Source organism: Physeter macrocephalus, chromosome 7 (assembly GCF_002837175.3).
Source record: "Physeter macrocephalus isolate SW-GA chromosome 7, ASM283717v5, whole genome shotgun sequence".
NCBI lineage: Eukaryota > Metazoa > Chordata > Mammalia > Artiodactyla > Physeteridae > Physeter > Physeter macrocephalus.
This window is the reverse complement of record NC_041220.1, coordinates 55,268,996-55,289,586: the sequence shown is the minus strand read 5'-3', so window position 1 is coordinate 55,289,586 and position 20,591 is coordinate 55,268,996. Positions and strand designations below refer to the sequence as shown.

Below are 20,591 nucleotides of genomic sequence, written 5' to 3'. Positions count from 1 at the left end.
TATTAATTTTCCTAGGTTGTTACAGAAATTAGACTATATATATTATATAGCAATGAGATTTTATATGTGTATGCATGTGTATGTACACATTTAACTCAATGCCCAGCACAGAATAAGTACTTAGTACTGCATAGTGGTATGACATAAACTATAGAGCTCTGTTTAGACCTATATTAATTTCAAAAAGTAGTGTGCAGAATCAGTTGTGCTTTAAATAGTGTGCTTTAAATAGTTTATTTTAGATTATATCAATCTCCTAAGTCCTCTCTTACAAAATTCTTTAGATTAATGACTATTATGATGAAAGTGTCAATCTCCTCATTATAAATTCAACTACTGAAAAATACTTTTAAGAGTTAAGATTTGAAAGTTTTTTTTCAAAAAAACCATTAACTTGAAACTTTATCTAGAATTCTCTATATTCCATTAGTAACATAAGGTGGCAAATCACACAAAACTAATATTAGAGAGTCCCATTACAAACGAAGCCTATGCATTCTTCATCTTTATCCCTCCATCGTACTATAGAATGAGAAATATGCTTCAGGGTAAAGTTTCCAAATGCAAAAAAAAAAGATTCAGTTCTGATTACATTAAGGGAGAGAAGATAGGATAGCATTTTACTGATGATAAAGAAAGTTGTCAATAACAACTGAGTCACAAAGGACATTCAGCTCAAATTTTATCAAAGATCCAATTAAATTAGAACACTGTTCTCTAGGCATTCTGTTTAACCAAGTTTTTCCATATTTCAATTTAGTTATAGAAAATATCTGCACTACATTTTCCAAACATTCTATTTCCTGATAGATCATCTTTTCAGTAATGCCCACTATTGGTCATTTGGCTGCCATTCTTTATTGCTACTTGAAGGCAGCTGTGAGTTTAGTAGCCAACTTTAATTAGAGAAAGATTTGAGAGACTTCCCTGGTGGTGCAGTGGGTAAGACTCCGCACTCCCAATGCAGGGGGCCCAGGTTCGATCCCTGGTCAGAGAACTATATCCCACATGCATGCCACAACTAAGAGTTCGCATGCCACAACTAAGAGTTCACATGCCACAACTAAGGAGCCCACCTGCTGCAACAAAGGAGCCCACCTGCCACAACTAAGGAGCTGGCGAGCCACAACTAAGGAGACTGCCGGCCACAACTAAGACCCAGTACAACCAAAAAATATATAAATAAATATATATTTTTTAAAAAAAGAAAGAAAAATATTTGAAATTTTTCAAACTGTTCCTGGCTTCCAATGCATACTGTATTAATCTGTTCAGGCCACTGTAACAAAAAACCACAGACTTAGTTGCTTAAACAACAGAATTTCTCACAGTTCTGGAGGCTGTAAAGTCCAAGATCAAAGTGCTGGCAAATTTGGTTCCTGGTGAGAGCTTTCTTCCTGGCTTGCAGTGTGTCCTAGCTCGCTGTGTCCTCACATAGAGCTCTAGTCTCTTCCTCTTCTTATAATAATTATACTGATAATCCTTATACCTCTAATACTAATCCCACTATGGGGGCTCCACTCTCATGACTTCATCTAAACTTAATAAGCTCCCAAAGGCCCCATCTTTAATACCATCACACTAGAAGTTAAGGTTTCAACAAATGAATTTTGGGGGAACACAAATATTCAATCCATAACATATACTTTGCAATTATTTTTAATTTGAAGTCAACACAGAACCTTAAACATATTTCTAAGTATCTTCTCATTATAATAACTGTCTCTCTTCACAATTTTATTGAATATTTTAGAATGTTCTCATATATTGGTGTGCATCAGACTCACCTGTGGGAGCCTGCACAACATAAAAATGAGATCCAACCCAAAGATACAAATATAGGCACAAATTAATGAAAACATTAACTTGGGTTTTCTATAGATGAAAACTCGTGGCATAAAAAAATCTCTTCCTATATAAATAATCTAAAGAGGATATTGGAAAGCTAAAAAAACACCTCTTTAAATCAAACTTCTTTGCAAATTCGTAAGTAATTCCTGATTATTATATGTCCTTGATCTCTTTTGGAAATCTAATGCAATCTTCAAGTCATATTCATCAAATATTAATGGCTCACTATAATCACACACTTGTTTATAAAAATCAGGAATATATAATTTTGGGAATAGGTTTCATCAACAGGATGAGACAGTGCTCTCAGAAAAGTAATGATGATTAAATATCCACAAAGAGTTTTTTATAACATTCTGTTTTATGTGTTCCTATGCAGCCTCATGCTGTTTGCTGCCACATTTCAGAAATACCAAAGAGCAAGGTAAGGTTTGGAGAAGGACAATAATAATAATAAACCACAGAACAGATTTATAAGTGAAAAAGATACCAAAGGTCAGAACTCCTCATTCTGAAAGACTGAGGTTGAAATAACTGATATACTGTAAACAAAGAAGACATGGATAAAGTGAACATGGGTATTTACTGAATTCTGGATGCGTAGAACGTAAATTAAGAAAACAGTATACTCTTTGAAAGCACATTACTGTTTCACAGATGAGGCAAAGCAAGCAAAATAGTTTCTAGGAAAATTTAGGTGAATTCACACATTCTAGATCAGTATCAAATTATGAAGGAAAGTTAAAAGTTATTTAGGTCAAATCCCTATTCTATGACATTTGACATCATGCAAAATAATCATGCTTCCTCAGAGGCAGCACTTTAAAAGTAAAAAAAAAATCATCATGAATGAACTACCTATATGTCTTACATTAGAAATAATTTAGATAATTTGTAATATTATAAGTGATTCAATATAGTTCAGATATAAAAATACATAAAATACAAACATATCTCATATATATGACATATATATATCTCAGAAAACCACTCTGGACCAAATTTCATTAGAACAGGTAATTAGCATCCCTCATTAGATGAAAAGTGCAGATGGAATATGATCACAGAAGCCAAAATACCTGTTATCTATGTTAGTTGTTCCCCGTTTTTTTCAGGAAGATTGGACTTATGCCCTAGAAGAGTATTTATAATTTTCTATCAGACCCTGGTGGTCATGCAGTAATGGACCAAGCATAACTTGGTCCATTAATCCTGAGTAGAGTAAAAGTATGGAGTATTCTGCGATCACACAACATGTCTTGATCCCTTATCGGTATTCATAGCTTCTCTCAAGTGTGTGGTAGACTGGAGATGGTCAGTCCTTATTATTCAAACCTGGATCACTGGCAGCTTTCCTCTCATTCATCTTCTGGGAAAACCCTGTGTCACAGTTAGAATAAATGGTAATGTGCTCAGTTCTGTAGCTTATCCCAAGACCTGAGAATTCTGAATGGCATTTGGCCCAATCCCAGAAATTTTATTACACATTGATTTTGCCTTTCCTGAGCTTTTTTTCATTTCAAAATCTGTACCAAAAAAAATCACCTCAAGATCAAGCACTGAAATCAATGCCAATGTCCCTGGACTCTCTTTTTGAATCAGGTTCTTTGAGAGTTTAGTGTCTTTTCAAAACATTGACTGATTAAAATTGTTATGCTTTATTTTGAGACCATTTTCTCATTTTAACTCCTTTGAGTTGCTGTGATTTTATAGTGTCCTTATTGTGATCTGCTTCTGGCCTTCCTCACAGACTTCAGCTAGAGTCCTGGAGTCCTGGAGCCTATTTTTGTGCTCTCTTGAGGAGGCTTGTTCCCTAGCTCTCCCTCATTGTGAGTTTGTTCCGGGCTGTTGGCTGCCTGATGCTTTGATGTCTCTCTCCATTAACTAACTCTTGCCTTTCAACAACTGAGCTTCGGTTCCTTGTTTACTGCCATCCTTGTCACAGCTCTTGGCTTACTACTCTGTGTGTCAGTAGAATCCTTGGCAACTCCCTGTGTCATTTCTTTCCCCTCCTTCTCCACAAATTGCTTTTCACCAGTTTGGCTTTCCAAAGACAGCCTGTCAGCAATTCAAAGTGTGGATTTTATCTCTGGTCTCCTAGACCGTGCTCACTTTAATTATTAGTAAGAGGCAGAAGGCTGACACATAAAGGTAAGTAACCACCTACACTGTCACTAAAAAGGCACAAGGATTAAGTCCTGTTCAGGGTGCCTGAAATCCCAGATGAGAAATTCATTTCTCTGATTTTAAAAATTTTGATCTTTGGACTTCCCTGGTGGTGCAGTGGTTGAGAGTCCACCTGCCAATGCAGGGGACACGGGTTCGTGCCCCAGTCCGGGAAGATCCCACATGCCGCAGAGAGGATGGGCCCATGGGCCATGGCCGCTGGGCCTGCACGTCCGGAGCCTGTGCTCCGCAACGGGAGAGGCCACAACAGTGAGAGGCCCGCGTACCGAAAAAAAAAAAAAAAAAAATTTTGATTTTATTTTTAGGAGAGCTTGATCAAATTGTAAATACTCTCTTCTGTTTACCTTCAGGGCTTTTCTACATATACTGCTGTGGCATTTGCCATATTATATATTCTATCTCATACTGTCATAATTAACCATAGTTAATATACGATATCATAATTAATATTGTTTCTATGCACCCATGAGACTGTAAGCCATTTGCATAGGCATGGTGTTCCAGTCATTATATCTTAGTGTCTAGGGTAGTACATACATGGTGACAGTAGGTCTAAATACATGATTGCTGAGTTAACAGATATAAAACATAGGTGGAGAGGTGAAAAACTTATACCACTAACTTCTAATGCATTCATTTTAAATGTAAGAAGTATCAGTTTGGGAAATGAGTCAGCTGATGCAACAGAAAACTCAAATAACAATGGCTTAAACACAAAACGGTAAATTTTTATCATATAATGAGAGTTCCAAGGGAATGAAATTACTGTTATTGATTTGAAAGTTCAAGTATGTCATGGCTAAAATCTCAGTAATATTCCTAACCTTTCAAGGTAGCAAGGTAGCTGCTCCAGCTCCAGTCATTATGTGTACCTTCCAGGAACAAGGAAGGAAGAAAGGGCCAGAAGGAAGACAAGATACCATCAACGGCAAGAACACAGAAATTCCATCAGATTTCTGTTTATATTTCACTGGACAGAATTATGGCACATTGTCTCCCATAGCAAAAAGGAGAAGGAAATAATGGGGGGCTTGTGGGTTTTTTTTTCTCTTGACACCACAAGTAAAAAGAAGAGAATGAATATTAAGTCACAAAAAATCACTGTCACAGAGGGGTACTGAGGCGTATATGAGTGCTGGGAAAAAGTCAATTTAAGTGAAAATGTAAAAGATTTAATGTAAATGAAAGAGAGCATATAAAGTCAACTGATGGCTGCTTCACCATCTTGCCCAGTAATGGCTGACAGAAGTCAGACATTTTGATCTATAAGCTTGAAAGCCTGATGGAGGCATGGGATCTTCGTGGGAATCCTAACACAGTATCTTTCTATTCTTCATTAAGCCTCTTCATGGGCTTCATAAATAAAGTTGTCCTGAGCATTTTCTAAATATCTGGCTCTGTGGTACATTGACTAATATACCATAATACTTGCCTTCAAGCTGCCCACCTTAATCTAAACTTTGTAACAACAGAAGTGAGCATAGGATCTTGCAATTCCCCTGAAGAAGCACTTAGACTGAGTATGTGCTTGTGGGGTGAGAATTTGTCAGGGAAGGATTGTCTTAGAAGGAGAAAGTGGAGCCCGCCAAATGAAGTGTAGAAGGGTGTTACTGGCATAAAGGCGTATGCATTAGGCATAGAGGCACAGGAAGGCAAAGAAAGTGAAAAGCATTATGAGATTTGTAATTTTTCAGTGGTGCAAAGCACAGAATTCAGTGGGTAAAGACAATGGTAGGGAGACAAATTAGAAGAGCGTAAGCAAGAACCAAAGGCTCTTTCTGAACAATGAGACAATGAATAATTTTAAGCTGTTATGAGTTCTATGTTTTAGGAAAATTATTCTGGTGTTACTAGGGACAGTTTACTGGAGACATGTAACACTGGAGAGAGAGAATTCAGTTAAAGGAGTATTCCAATTGTTCAAATGAAAAATATGAGGGCTTAGCCCAAAACAATATCAGAGGATTTGGGAAAAAAAGACTGGATTCCACAAACATTAAGCTAGTCCAAGAACAAACTCACCAAATGCTGTGTGTGCACATGTGTGTGGTAGGCAGGCAGGGGAATAAGTGTAGAGGTGGGGCAGAAATGAGGGTAGAAAACTAAAACAACTATTTCTTCACTCATTCATGGATTCAATAATGATGATTGAGTTGATTTTCCTAGTGGCAGTGTGTGTTTGGCATAATGTGCAACTTCAGTAAGACATAATAATATACACAGCTGTTCATATTAATGCCTATACATCTGACCCAAGCACAACATGAGCCAACTTCAACAAGAAAACAGTCACTCAGCCATTGAGAAACCCAACAATGTGCTCTTGAATCATGGTTGAACAGCCTACTTCCTAGAGCAAATCTCAAGGACCAAAGGAATACTATGAAACACCAGATTTTATTAAGCAAAGAACAAGCCTTTTCACACCATGTTTCCATGGTGAGTTACTCAGTAGCCTTCAAAACTACTTATTAGCGAAACCAGAAACTTATTATATTAGCCTCTGTAGCAATTAATGAATAAAATCTGGTATCTAAAATATAAGGAAAAATTCTTAAACCATAAGGAAAATGATGCAGTCTTCACAAAGCCAATCCAAGTAATTAGATACTTAAATAAAAACAGCAAGGCAAAAAGGAATAGATTGTGGTCCCAGCTCCAGAGAAAACCAGCAGAAATGGTGAGGTGGAAGCATGCAACAGTTCCTAAAAATAGCATTCTGTTATCCTGCCTTTATATTCTGCATGAAGGTGCCTTAAGGTTCACCAACCCAATAGTCCTTGTCACTGCTATCAGCTCAACGAAAATAATAACAAAGGATCTCTTAGTGCACTGCCTGGTTTCAAAAAAATTGTATAGAAGAATAAATTCTCAAAATAATTCTGGTTTTCGGACAAGAAGTGCATCCATGTTAAAAGATTCCAGCTCTTTTTCAAAAGATTGGTTTCCTGTATGTTTGTGCATTGGGAGATAATCTGACCTTAAGGACAACAAAATCAATAAATTAGCAGAAATGAGTAAGTATGATTAAAACATATACAAAGAGCATAGTGTTTATAAGCTCATTTTAAGTCAAAAAGACCTCGATTGGAATCTTGGCCTTTGCACTTAACCAGGTTTCTTAGCCTCTCTAAGCCTCATCAATAATATAGAAATAAAAGCACCTAGTTCACAGAATTGTTGAGAGAACTAAATGCTCATGAGGCATCCAGCCTTAAATCTGGCAGATAGTAAATCTCAAATACATATTAACATAAAGGATGAATTAACAACATTCTGCAAAGTACTGATTTGCATTCCCCCTTTTACAGGAGAAGAGATTAAGGCTCTGAGAGGCTCACTGACTTATCCAAGGTCACGATGCTAATAAATTTGCAAACCAGATTCAAACACAGGTCTACTATGGTTAAGTTCGCTGTTCTGATTTTTTTTTATTCTATATTTTAGAAAATTTCCTTTTAACAGGGATGGACATAATATAAATACTGTGCTAAGCTTATGGCTTCAGAATTCAATAGAAAGAGGGACCATACAGAAGAAAATGAAAGTAAAAGCAGTCTATTCCAAACAGCTCAGTGTGATAGCCCTGTAAATGATCAAGTTTAGAACATAGAACCTATGAGAAATGGTTAAAACGATCACGACAATCTAAGTTTGGAGAAGGCACAGTAGGGGGAAATATAATTGCAGTTATCAAATTTACAGAAATGTAGTTTAGAATATTATGCACACTTTCACTTTGCAAGGATGGTTTAATTATTCCCAAAGGACTAAATATTAAATGCAAGGAAAAATGACAGTTATAAAATAGGCACCCTGCTGCCAAGTTTGAATGAGAATTTACAGGAGTGGGGGTGATTTTAGGGGATGGATGAGAGGTCTACTGTGATTCAGGGATGAATTATTATGTTTACATTTGCACGTTCCGTGGTTATAGGGGGGCTGCTGGGTTGTAAGAAAATCTTAAAACTTGGATTAATTTTTTCACACAATGAATATTTCAAAATCAAAATGTAATGTCTGAATTCTCATGTTTAATTATTAAAATGCCCATGAGTTTACCAAAAATAAACTGTTCACAGAAATTTGCCATTTAACAAGGTTATTACAACCAAGGAATTTGATTATCCTATAAAATTTTATCTCAGTATATAATTTCACAGTTACCAAAGGATATATTATTGGTCATTAACTTTAACTGAAAAAGTTTAGGGATTACTATTACCAAATTCTACTTTCAAGCTAACCACTGATACCAGATATAAACATGGATAACGGCAAGGAAAAAATTAAATTCATATTTCTAGATAGTTACATACCATACTGGTCAGGTCAGCAGAGTATAAAAAGAAGGTCTAATAGCAAAATGAGGTTTTAAAAACAGTGTCTAATATAGATAAGCAACAAGGATATACTGTACAGCACAGGGAATTACAGCCATTATCTTGTAATAACTTAAAATGGAGTATAATTTGCAAAGATATTGAATCACTATACTGTACACCTGAAACTAATATACTATTGTAAATCAATTATGCTTCAATAAAAAAAGAATTCAATAAAAATTTTTAAAAATTAAAAAAAATAGTGCCTAAATTTCTCATAAACATAATTATACAATCACACCAGGGGGCGCTCTTAACACTGAAATGATGGATGACATTTTAAAACATGTGGTGGTCTTAGCTGGCCAAAGTAATCATTTTTCTAAGCATGTAGAGTACTTGCAACAAGTGCTTATCTCTCCAAAATGTTTGCTGGGGCTTCCCTGGTGGCGCAGTGGTTGCGCGTCCGCCTGCCGATGCAGGGGAACCGGGTTCGCGCCCCGGTCTGGGAGGATGCCACATGCCGCGGAGCGGCTGGGCCCGTGAGCCATGGCCGCTGAGCCTGTGCTCCGCAACGGGAGAGGCCACAACAGAGGAAGGCCCGCATACCAGTCCGGAGCCTGTGCTCCGCAACGGGAGAGGCCACGGCAGAGGGAGGCCCGCATACCACAAAAAACAAACAAACAAACAAAAAAGAACAAAATGTTTGCTGGCAATACACATATTTTATTTTCCATCCAACTGATTGCATTGTTAAGACTATCAAGTTAGTCAATCAAGTAAAACTTTTTCAACGGATAGGAAATATCTTATTTTGGAAACATTTGTCTATTTAGACTGGCATATGTCTCTTATACTTTCTGTGGCTGGACTAATTCTGAATAATAAATAGAGTGCTTAAGAGTACATACAACTTTTTTAAACGGTTTTGTTGTCAATTTTATTATTTTTTACAAAATTTCTTACCAGAACTTTAACTTTTTTTCTTTTTCATAAAAAAGAAGGGATCCTCAAAATTACCTAAAATTGACACTCATAGTGAAATTCTAATCTCAGCACCATGGGCCTTTTCCATGTTTTGTCATTACCTGATAGGAACTCTGAAGCTCAGATGCTCTCCTCAGAAAGTTCAAGATTCAGATTCCTAAAAATGTAATTAGAAAATTAGTGTGAGGTTTCAAGGAAACACAAAAAGGCAAAAGGTAAGGGTGGGCTATATTACCCAGAGAAAATCACCATAGACTACTCCACCAACAATAAATATTTTTATACGAGTGACACCTGATTAAATAAACTTTAAGAAATAACTTAAAGTACAAAGGAAAGAATTGCAAAGTATTTGAAAGGAAGAGGACATAGTTACCTGTCTTCCTATAGTGACACAGAAGGAGTTTGTAAATTTTTCTCAACCAATGTAGTTGAGGTCACCCCCTTTGATCTGTCAGCTGCCTCCATGAGTTACTATCTACCTGTGCCCAAGCTCAAACAGGGAGAGTTCTGATCAAGGTTCACCTTATGTGTATAGAGAATAGGCAGCTACCTCTTCCATATGAGTTCAGGGAAACAAGCATGAACCTCTCTACTGTTTGTGCCATAAATCAAATTCACCATCACACTAATGTCTCAAATTCTAGTGATAGGAACAATTTTTTTCATTCTATAAAGTAAAAATACACCTGGAGAAAATGACACATTTATTTATTACTTTAGACCAAAGTATATGTGGATGATAGGAAGCCCTACCTACCCAGAAACAGATATTAACACAGTTTTCCAAAATGTGGGTGAGGGACTTCCCTGGTGGCGCATTGGTTAAGAACCCGCCTGCCAATGCAGGGGACATGGGTTCAAGCCCTGGTCCAGGAAGATCCCACATGCCACAGAGCCACTAAGCCCATGCTCCACAACTACTAAGCCTGCGCTCTAGAGCCTGCATCTTATAACGTCTCCAGCCTCCAGCCAACAAGAAATGAAGCCCTCACTCCTATAGCCTTAAGAAAACAAATTCTGCCAACAACCTGTTTAAGCTTGGAAATAAATCCTTCTCTAGTCAAGCATTCAGACGATACCCCAACGCCAGCTGACACCTTGATTGCAGTCTGCAGAAGACCTAGTTAAGCTACACTAGACTTCTGACCCAAAGAAACTGTGAGATAATATATATCTGTTGTTTAAAACCACTGAGTTTTAGGTAATTTGTCATGCACCAATAGAAAAGTAATGCAAGACCCGAGATACTACAAAATTTAGAGGTGAGGGAGCTATGAAAGAGCCAGGAAAAGACCAAGGAAGAGAGGCTGGTGAGGTAGGAGGAAAACCAAGAGAAAAGCATTTCAAGAGACTTATTGCCAGCTTCCTCAGAGAAATCTGACCATAGATAAAGAGCAAAGAGAAAGTTGAGTCCCCTGACCTGCCAGAGGCTCATGTGTAATCACCACTAAAGGTACACGAGAAGCCAGGTGGAGCCACCTCCATTCCAGCCATGGGGTCCTCTATTTTACCCCTTCCTGGAAGAAAGTGGTAAGAGCCAGTGATTCTACGTGGGTACTGGTAGAAGCCAGAAAGCATTCAGTTCTTTCTGCTGTAGGTGGTCATTCACTAAGAATATTAGTCCTTTCATTGAAACATTTACAGCTGTTTTTTAGCAATGATGAGTTTCCCTACAGATGTGTTTGAGGGGCTGGGCTCTAGTAGTCTAGCCAGCTCATAGGTGATCACCACTGAAAGGGACATGAGAAGCCAAGTCCGAGCCACCTCCACTTCAGCCTCCTTCCGAGGAGAAAGTGGTAATTGGCACTGCTAAGTAAAAGACATGCAGCCTTATTAGGCTCCCTGGAAGACACAATTAGTGCCAGAGTTGTGCTACTTCACTGTTTATAAGGCTTTGAAAGTTGGTATTTCAAAACTGGCTAACACTTAATACTGATCAAAGTCAGTTCATTTTAATTACCAAGTAGCTAACATAACTTATTTTTAAACTTTTGTTTTTAGATATGCTTAGATTGGCTTTCAATGTGCATGTTTTTTTTTAAATCAATACAACCAAATCTAATGAGCATGTATTATGTGAAAGGCCCTGAATAAACTAGGTAGAGCTCAGTGAAAGAAGCTGTCCTGCTGCTTTTTGTATATCTATAATTCATATGCAAACTTATACTATTTATAAAGCACTGTCACACAATCAAAGACTATGTTGTGCCCTAATGTGACTAGTATTCAGCTTTTATCTAGGTTTATCTACAGTGAGCATTCTATTTCCCTATAATGCTTTGAAAGCAATTTCTTTCCTATTCATTCATTCAATGAAGATATACTGAGCACTCACTTAGTTACATAGAGGGGCAAATTGGATAAAAAATGCACAAGTATTCAACGTTCCTGTTCTATAAGAACAATGCTATCCAAAATGTGCCAAACATCTCCCTTTTCATTTATGTCCTCAATATACTTTATCAATGCATGTGAGTATACATATGTGTTGTGTGTGTGTATATTTATACACACACACGTGACTCTTAAACAACAGGGGTCAGGGGTGTCAACCCTCAGCGCAATTGAAAATTCTCCTATGCCTTTATAGTCAGCCTTCTATATCCGTGGCTCCTCCATATTCTCAGTTCCACATCTGTGGATTCAACCAAACTTGGACCATGTAGTATTGTAGCATTTACTGTTGAAAGAAATCTGCCTATAAGTGGACTTCTGCAATTTAAATCTGTGTTGTTCAAGGGTCAATTATATATATAAACATATACATTTATATATATATTTACTCTGCCTAACTGATATATAGTGTATATACATATATATGTATGTATGTGTGTATATATATATATTTATTGTATATTTATCTGTAGATACTCTGCTAACCTAGCAATGCAACCCTTGCATCATCAGCTTCTCCCCAAGTTTTGCTCCATCATCAAGGCTAAAAGTTAAATCAATTGCTGATGTACTTTACTTGGTTCAGGTTAGTAGGCTTCATTATTCTCAGTAATGTCCTCAGCATCATGAAACAAAGGGAAGTATAAGACTAGATCATGGCATGGAGGAGTTTTCAACTTATTTTATTACTAATGGCTTTCCTAATCTTTTTTGTCACTTGAATGTATGCCCTTCCATAGAATTTACTCCTATTAGCTTTCCACTGAAACACTTTTTAGCACACAGTATGTTCTCAATAAGCATTACCTGACTGAAAAGCTACTTTCCAAAATGATTGAGGTGGCTTGCATGAAAATGAAAATATGCATTTAGACAAGCAAATGGAAATACACCATTAGATAAACATATATAAACTAAAGCTAAATAAAAAGGGCCTACAAAATGTTTAACCCATAGTTTTCACTCAACAATTTGTTTAATGAATTGAAGACAATAACTGTTTTTGAAACTATGTCCATATAACTATATTTGAAAATTAAATCTGGCCCTGTGCTTTCTCACAGCTATTACAAAGAGCAAAATACAGATTGTGTAATCTTATTTCCAACAAAAATAAGTATTTCATTTTATGAAAGAAAACATTTTTTTCCTGGGTGATGAATTCTAAGAATTTATTGCAAAGATAATTAGATTAAAGCAAAAATCAGAGCACATATCTTCCTTAATGATCTAAAGAAAGATGGATAAATTGACATAGAATTGCTAAAATGAATATGTTGGATTGATTGAGATATACAGCTCTTTCCAGAATTTCTGTTGTGATTCTATCAACTATTATTCTTTGTGTTATTTATGCCTATACCCAGGGATAATTATTATTTATTAGAACAAGTTGGTGAGCATTTTCAAGAAGAGAAGAAAAAGAACACCAGATTGCTAAATGAGCATACATGCCTTATATGCTTTCCCAAATGCACAATATATTTGTACAGTATAGGTTATCTTGCATGAAAACACATACCTCAATATTAATATCTATTTTCTACTCCCCTAAAGAGCAAACTTGGGAGATTCAAGATGGTGGAGGAGTAGGTGGACATGGAGTTCATTTCTCTCCATGGATGGCATCAGGAATACATTTATAGGTGCAACAATTCTCATAGAACACTGGCTGAAAACTACCAGAAAACCTTGGACACTGGAAAGACTATAGAGATCCCTGCATAACTGGGTAGGATGGAAAAAAAGAAGGGAGAAGGAGGAGGAGAGGAAACGGGACGGGACCTGCACCCCGGGGTGGGGGAGATGAAGCAGAGGAGAGATTCCCAAATTTGGGGAAACCCCCTCTCCGACAGGGAAATCGATTGGGACAAAAGGGAAGCATTTGAGGCTGTCGGAAGAAGGTGAAGTGGCCAATCTGTGGCAGACGGGACAGAGTGAGAAATATATATGGTCCGTACCACGGCTCTACGTGCCGCAGACTGGGATGTGTGTTCACAGGTGTGCAAGGGGGCTGGGAGCTGATGCATGGGGATTGGAGAACAGGCCCAGAGAGAAAACTGCTGTTGGCTGTGGGGAGACAGACTGAGGGGATGGGAGGGAGGAAATCTGCAGCAGGGAATGCCTATGGAGGAAGACTGGATTGCCATTGGGCGCTATTGCTGAGTCACACACAGCGGGAGGGGCCAATATTGTAACCTCTCTCTCCCCACACGCCGGTGCCTGCTGATGACAATAAAAGAAGCCGGCTCAGGGCTGGCTCTTGTGTGCCAGCTGCCAAGCAATAAAAAGAAAAGCCCCCTCAGAGCTTAGTCCTCACGTGCCTTATGCCAGGCACCAGAAAAGGCCCTCACTAGGGCCATATCTCTTGCGCCCATGGGCACTGGCTTCCCTGTGCATTTGGTGCCACTGGGGCTCCCAATATCCAAGCAGTCATACCACCTCTGCACTAGGTTCTCACAGGTGCAGACCCAAGAGCTCCAAGGCAGCCTCAGGACCAGACTCCTGTAGGTGGACCACATGCAGAGGTAGGGATAAAACCAAACCTTAACCCCAGAGACAGGGTGACTAAAGAAGAAGAACAAAAATCTTTCCATCAGCTGTACAAGCTACAGATTAAATCCCCACGATCAGCTGGGTAGACCCTGTATCTATGCAATATCTAAGTAGACAATGAGTGTTCCCACAAATGAAAACTGTGAAGCTCAGGCAGCTGAGGACTTTGGGGGTAGCACACGCAGGAAGTGGGCCAGATCACAGTCAGTGGTGCCCACAGGGCCCACAGCAGGTCCAGACACCAGCCCAGAGGCAGAGGAGAGCCTCTTGGGGAGGCAGAGGTAGGCTGTGGCTCACGGCATGTGCAAGGACACGTACAGTGGAGACCCCAGGGAAACATAATTATTACTATTAATTTTATTATGTTTTGATTCATTCTGTTGTTGGTTCTAGTTCTTTGTTTGTTCGTTGTTTAGTTTTTTCTCTTTTTTTTAGTCTTTTGGGATCTCCATGTTTTATAACACTTTTAATTTTTATTATTTTTTTTAATTTCTATTTTTACTTTGCTTTCTTGTTGTCCCTTGTTTTTGCCCTTTTTATTCTATTTTATCATTATTTAATCACCTTTATCAGTTTGTTCTCTTTCCTTGCTTTATTCTTTAGTTAACACACTGATTTGGTTTTGTTTTTAGGTTATGTGTTTTTGTCAGTTTTAATCTTGTTTGATTTTAGTTTTGAGTTCTATTTGTCTGGTTGTTCTCTTGCTTTTTGATTTGTTTGGCTCAGTTTTCGTTTCTTTTACCTGTGTGTGTGTTTCCTTGTTTCTGTTTTTGTTTGTTTGATTTTGCTTTTACCATTTCTCTGGGGTTTTCTTTATCTTTTTTTTTCATAAATATATTTTCTATTTTTTTGTATATTTCTGTTTCTATGTTGAATTTCTGTTGTTCTCCCTTCTTTCCCCTTTCTCATTTTCTTTTTTTTTTTTTTTTAATATCATTTTTGTCAGTTTGCTTGGTTTCTTTGCTTCGCTTTTCAGTTGGCACTCTGCTTTGGCTTTGTTTTTTGGTTTAGGGTTTTTGTCAGCTTTCTTCTTAATTGTTTGATTTCATTCTTGGGTTCTTCTGTTTGTTTGGTTGTTCTCTTTCTATTTGACTTATTTGGCTCTGTTTTTGTTTCTTTTGTCTGTGTGTGTTTCCTTGTTTCTGTTTCTCTTTGTTGATTTTACTTTTTACCATTTATCTGGGGTTTTGTTAGTTTTTTCTTTTTATTTTTCAAATCCCCTTTATTGCCGGGACAAGTGACTTGTGGTGTCTTGGGCCCTCGACCAGAAGTTGGGCCTGAGGCTCTGGAGTTGGAGCACCGAGTCCAGGATGCTGGACACTAGAGAATTCTGGCCCCAGGGAAGATTAATCGCCAAGAGCTCTCATGGAGGCCGCTGTCTGAATCCAAGATCCACCCAACTGACAGCACCTCCCAGCACTGGATGCCTCACACCAAACAACAAACAAGACAGGAACACAAACCCACCAATCAATACACAGACTACCTAAAGTAATACTAAGCTCACAGACAACCCAAAACACACCACCTGACATGGCCCTGCTCATCAGAGGGAAAAGATTCAGCTCCACACACCAGAACACAGGCACCATTTCCTCCCATCAAGAAGCCTACACAAGACACTGGACCAACCCCAGCACTGGGGGCAGAGAACAGAAGCAAGAGAAACTATGACCTTGAAGCCTAGGGAAAGGAGACTTCAAATACTGTAAATCAGACAAAATGATTAGACAGGGAAATATCATACACGCAAAGGAGCAAAATAAAACCCCAGAAAAACCAAATAAATGAAGAGGAAATAGGCTAACTACTTGAAAAAGATTTCAGAGTAATGATAGTAAAGATGATGCAAAATCTTGGAAATAGAATACAGAAAATACAAGAAATGTTTAACAAGGACCTAGAAAACTAAAGAGAAGACAAACAGTAATTAACAACACAATAACTGAAATTAAAAATACTCTATGGGCTTCCCTGGTGGCACAGTGGTTGAGAATCCGCCTGCTGATGCAGGGGACACGGGTTCGTGCCCTGCTCTGGGAAGATCCCACATGCCGCGGAGCAGCTGGGCCGGTGAGCCATGGCCGCTGAGCCTGCGCGTCAATGGTGGAAATAGCTGCCACAGAGCAGAATAAAGAAAACAGAATGAAAAGAATGGAGGACAGTCTCAGAGACCTTTGGTACAACATTAAGTGAACGAAGATTCGAATTATGGGCATCCCAGAAGAAGAAGAAAAAAAGAAAGGGTCTGAGAAAATATTTGAAGACATTAGAGTTGAAAACCTCCCCAACATGGGAAAGGAAAGAGTCACCCAAGTCCAGGAAGCACAGAGAGTCCCATAGAGGATAAACCTAAGGAGAAACACACTGAGACACATATTAATCAAACAAACAAAAATTAAACCCAAAGAAAAAATAACTAAAAACAGCAAGAGAAAAGCAACAAATAACTTACAAGTTAATCCCTATAAGGTTAACAGCCGATCTCGCAGGAGAAACTCTATAGGCTAGAAAGGAGTGGCAAGATATATTTAAAGTGATTAACAGGAAAAACCTACAACCGAGATTACTCTACCCAGCAAGGATCTCATTCATATTTGATGGAGAAATCAAAAAACTTACAGACAAGCAAAAGCTAAGAGAATTCAGCACCACCAAACCAGCTTTACAACAAATGCTAAAGGAACTTCTCTAGGCGGGAAACACAAGAGAAGAAAAAGACCCACAAAAACAAACTCAAAACAATTAAGAAAATGGTAATAGGAATATACATATCAATAATAACCTTCAATGTAAATGGATTAAATGCCCCAACCAAAAGACACAGACAGGCTGAAAGGATACAAAAACAAGATCCATATATAGGCTGTCTACAAGAGACCCACTTCAGACCTAGGGACACATACAGACTGAAAGTGAGGGGATGGAAAAATATATACCATGCAAAAGGAAATCAAAAGAAAGGTGGAGTAGCAATACTCATATCAGACAAAATAGACTTGCAAAAAAAGACTACTAAAAGACACAAGGAAGGACACTGTACAATGATAAAGGGATCCATCCTGGAAGAAGATATAACAATTGTAAATATTTATGCATCGAACATAGGATCACCTCAATACATAAGGCAAATGCTAACAGCCATAAAAGGGGAAATCGACAGTAACACAATAATAGTAGGTGACTTTAACACTCCACTTACACCAATGGAGAGATCATCCAAACAGAAAATAAATAAGGAAAAACAAGCTTTACATGGCACATTAGACCAGATGTACTTATTTGATATTTATAGGACATCCCATCCAAAAACAACAGAATACACTTTCTTCTCAAGTGCACACGGAACATTCTTCAGGATAGATCACATCTTGGGTCACAAATCAAGCCTCGGTAAATTTAAGAAAATTGAAATTGTATCAAGCATCTTTTCCAACCACAACACTATGAGATGAAATATCAATTACAGGAAAAAAACTGTAAAAAATACAAACACATGGAGGCTAAACAATGCGCTACTAAACAACCAAGAGATCACTGAAGAAATCAAAGAGGAAATCAAAAAACCTAGAAACAAATGACAATGAAAACACCATGCCCTAAAACCTATGGGATACAGCAAAAGCAGGTCTAAGAGGGAAGTTTATAGCAATTCAATCTCACTTCAAAAAAATCTCAAATAAAAAACCTAACCTTACAAGTAAAGTAATTAAAGAAAGAACAACAACAACAACAAAAAAAAAACCCCAAAGTTAGCAGAAAGAAAGAAATCATACAGATCAGATCAGAAATAAATGAAAAAGAAATGAAGAAAAAATAGCAAAGATCAACAGCAAAGAACTAAAAGCTGGTTCTCTAAGAAAATAAACAAAATAGATAAACCATTAGCCAGACTCATCATGAAAAAAGGGAGAAGACTCAAATCAACAGAATTAGAAATGAAAAAGGAGAAGTAACAACTAACACTGCAGAAATACAAAGGATCGTGAGAGACTATTACAAGCTGCTGTATGCCAATAAAGTGGATAACCTGGAAAAAATGGACAAATTCTTAGAAAAGTACAAACTTCCAAGACGGAATGAGGAAAAAATAGAAAACATGAACAAACCAATCACAAGCACTGAAATTGAAACTGTGATTAAAATTCCTCCAACAAACAAAAGCCCAGGGCCAGATGTCTTCACAGGAGAATTATAGCAAACATTTAGAGAAGAGCTAACGGCTATCCTTCTCAAACTCTTCCAAAATATAGCAGAGGGAAGAGCACACCCAAACTCATTCTATGAGGCCACCATCACCCTGACACCAAAACCAGACAAAGATACTACAAAAAAAGGAAAATACAGGCCAATATCACTGATGAACATAGATGCAAAACTCCTCAACAAATTTCTAGCAAACAGAATCCAACAGCACATTAAAAGGAACATACACCATGATCAAGTGGGGTTTATCCCAGGAATACAAGGACTCTTCAATATACGCAAATCAATCAACGTGATATACCATATTAACGAACTGATGGATAAAAACCATATGATCATCTCAATAGATGCAGAAAAAGCTTTGGAGAAAATTCAACACCCATTTATGATAAAAACTCTCCAGAAAGTGGGCATAGAGGGAACCTACCTCAACATAATAAAGGCCATATCCAACAAACCCACAGCAAACAACATTCTTAATAGTGAAAAACTGAAAGCATTTTCTCTAAGATCAGGAACAACACAAAGATGTCCACTCTCACCACTATTATTCAACATACTTTTGGAAGTCCTAGCCATGGCAGTCACAGAAGAAAAAGAAATAAAAAGAATACAAACCGGAAAAGAAGAAGTAAAACTACCACTATTTGCAGATGACATGATACTATACAAAGAAAATCCTAAAGATGCCACTGGAAAACTACTAGAGATAATCAATGAATTTGGTAAAGGTGCAGGATACAAAATTAATGCATAGAAATCTCTTGCATTCCTATACACTAACAACGAAAAATCAGAAAGAGAAATTAAGGAAACACTTCCATTCACCACTGCAACAAAAAGAAAAAAATACTTAGGAATAAACCTACCTAAGGAGGCAAAAGACCTGTATGCAGAAAACTACAGACACTGATGAAAGAAACCAAAGACAATATAAACAGATGGAAAGATATACCATGTTCTTGGACTGGAAGAATCAACACTGTGAAAATGACTATACTATCCAAAGCAATCTACAGATTCAATGCAATCCCTATCAAATTACCAATGGCATTCTTTACAGAACTGGCACCAAAAAAATCTTAAAATTTGTATGGAGACACGAAAGACCCCGAATAGCCAAAGCAATCTTGAGGGAAAAAAAACGGAGCTGGAGGAATAAGACTCCCTGTCGTCAGACTGTATTACAAAGTTACAGTCAACAAGACAATATGGTACAGGCACAAAAACAGAAATTTAGATCAATGGTACAGGATAGAATGCCCAGAGATAAACCCACAGACATATGGGCACCTAATTTACGACAAAGGAGGCAAGGACATACAATGGAGAAAAGACAGCCTCTTCAATAAGTTGTGCTGTGAAAACTGGACAGCTACATGTAAAAGACTGAAATTATAACACTCCCGAACACCATACACAAAAATAAACTCCAAATGGATTAATGACTTAAATGTAAGACCAGACACTATAAAACTCCTCAAGGAAAACATAGGAAAAACACTCTTTGACATAAATCACAGCAAGATCTTTTTTGACCTACCTCCTAGAGTAATGGAAATAAAAACAAAAATAAACAAATGGGACCTAATGAAAATTAAAATCTTTTAAACAGTAAAGGAAACTATAAACAAGACAAAAAGACAACCCTCAGAATGGGAGAAAATATTTGCAAATGAAGCAACTGACAAAGGATTAATCTCCAGGATATACAAGCAGCTCATGCAGCTCAGTATCAAAAAAACAAACAATCCAATGCCAAAATGGGTGGAAGACCTAAATAGACATTTCTCCAAAGAAAACATACAGATTGCCAACAAACACATGAAAAGATGCTCAGCATCACTAATCATTAGAGAAATGCAAATCAAAACCACAATGAGGTATCAGCTCACACCAGTCAGAACTGGCATCATCATACAATGTAGAAACAATAAATGCTGAAGTGAGTGTGGAGCAAAGGGAACATTCCTGCACTGTTGGTAGGAATGTAAATTGATACAGCCACTATGGAGAACAGTATGGAGGTTCCTTAAAAAACTAAAAATAGAACTACCATATGACCCAGCAATCCCACCACTG

The 20,591-nt window shown here is 37.6% G+C and overlaps 1 protein-coding gene across 2 annotated transcripts in view; it reads right to left on the bottom strand.

Annotated features, from left to right (window-relative positions):
* The window catches only part of COX7B2 (cytochrome c oxidase subunit 7B2), a 164,403-nt gene that overhangs the window by 74,656 nt on the left and 69,156 nt on the right, over positions 1-20,591 (bottom strand). For both annotated transcript variants that reach the window (XM_007118626.2, XM_055085745.1), the window contains exon 2: positions 9,452-9,507. The gene's annotated coding sequence lies outside the window, so the exon portion shown is untranslated. The remainder of the gene's footprint in view (positions 1-9,451; positions 9,508-20,591) is intronic.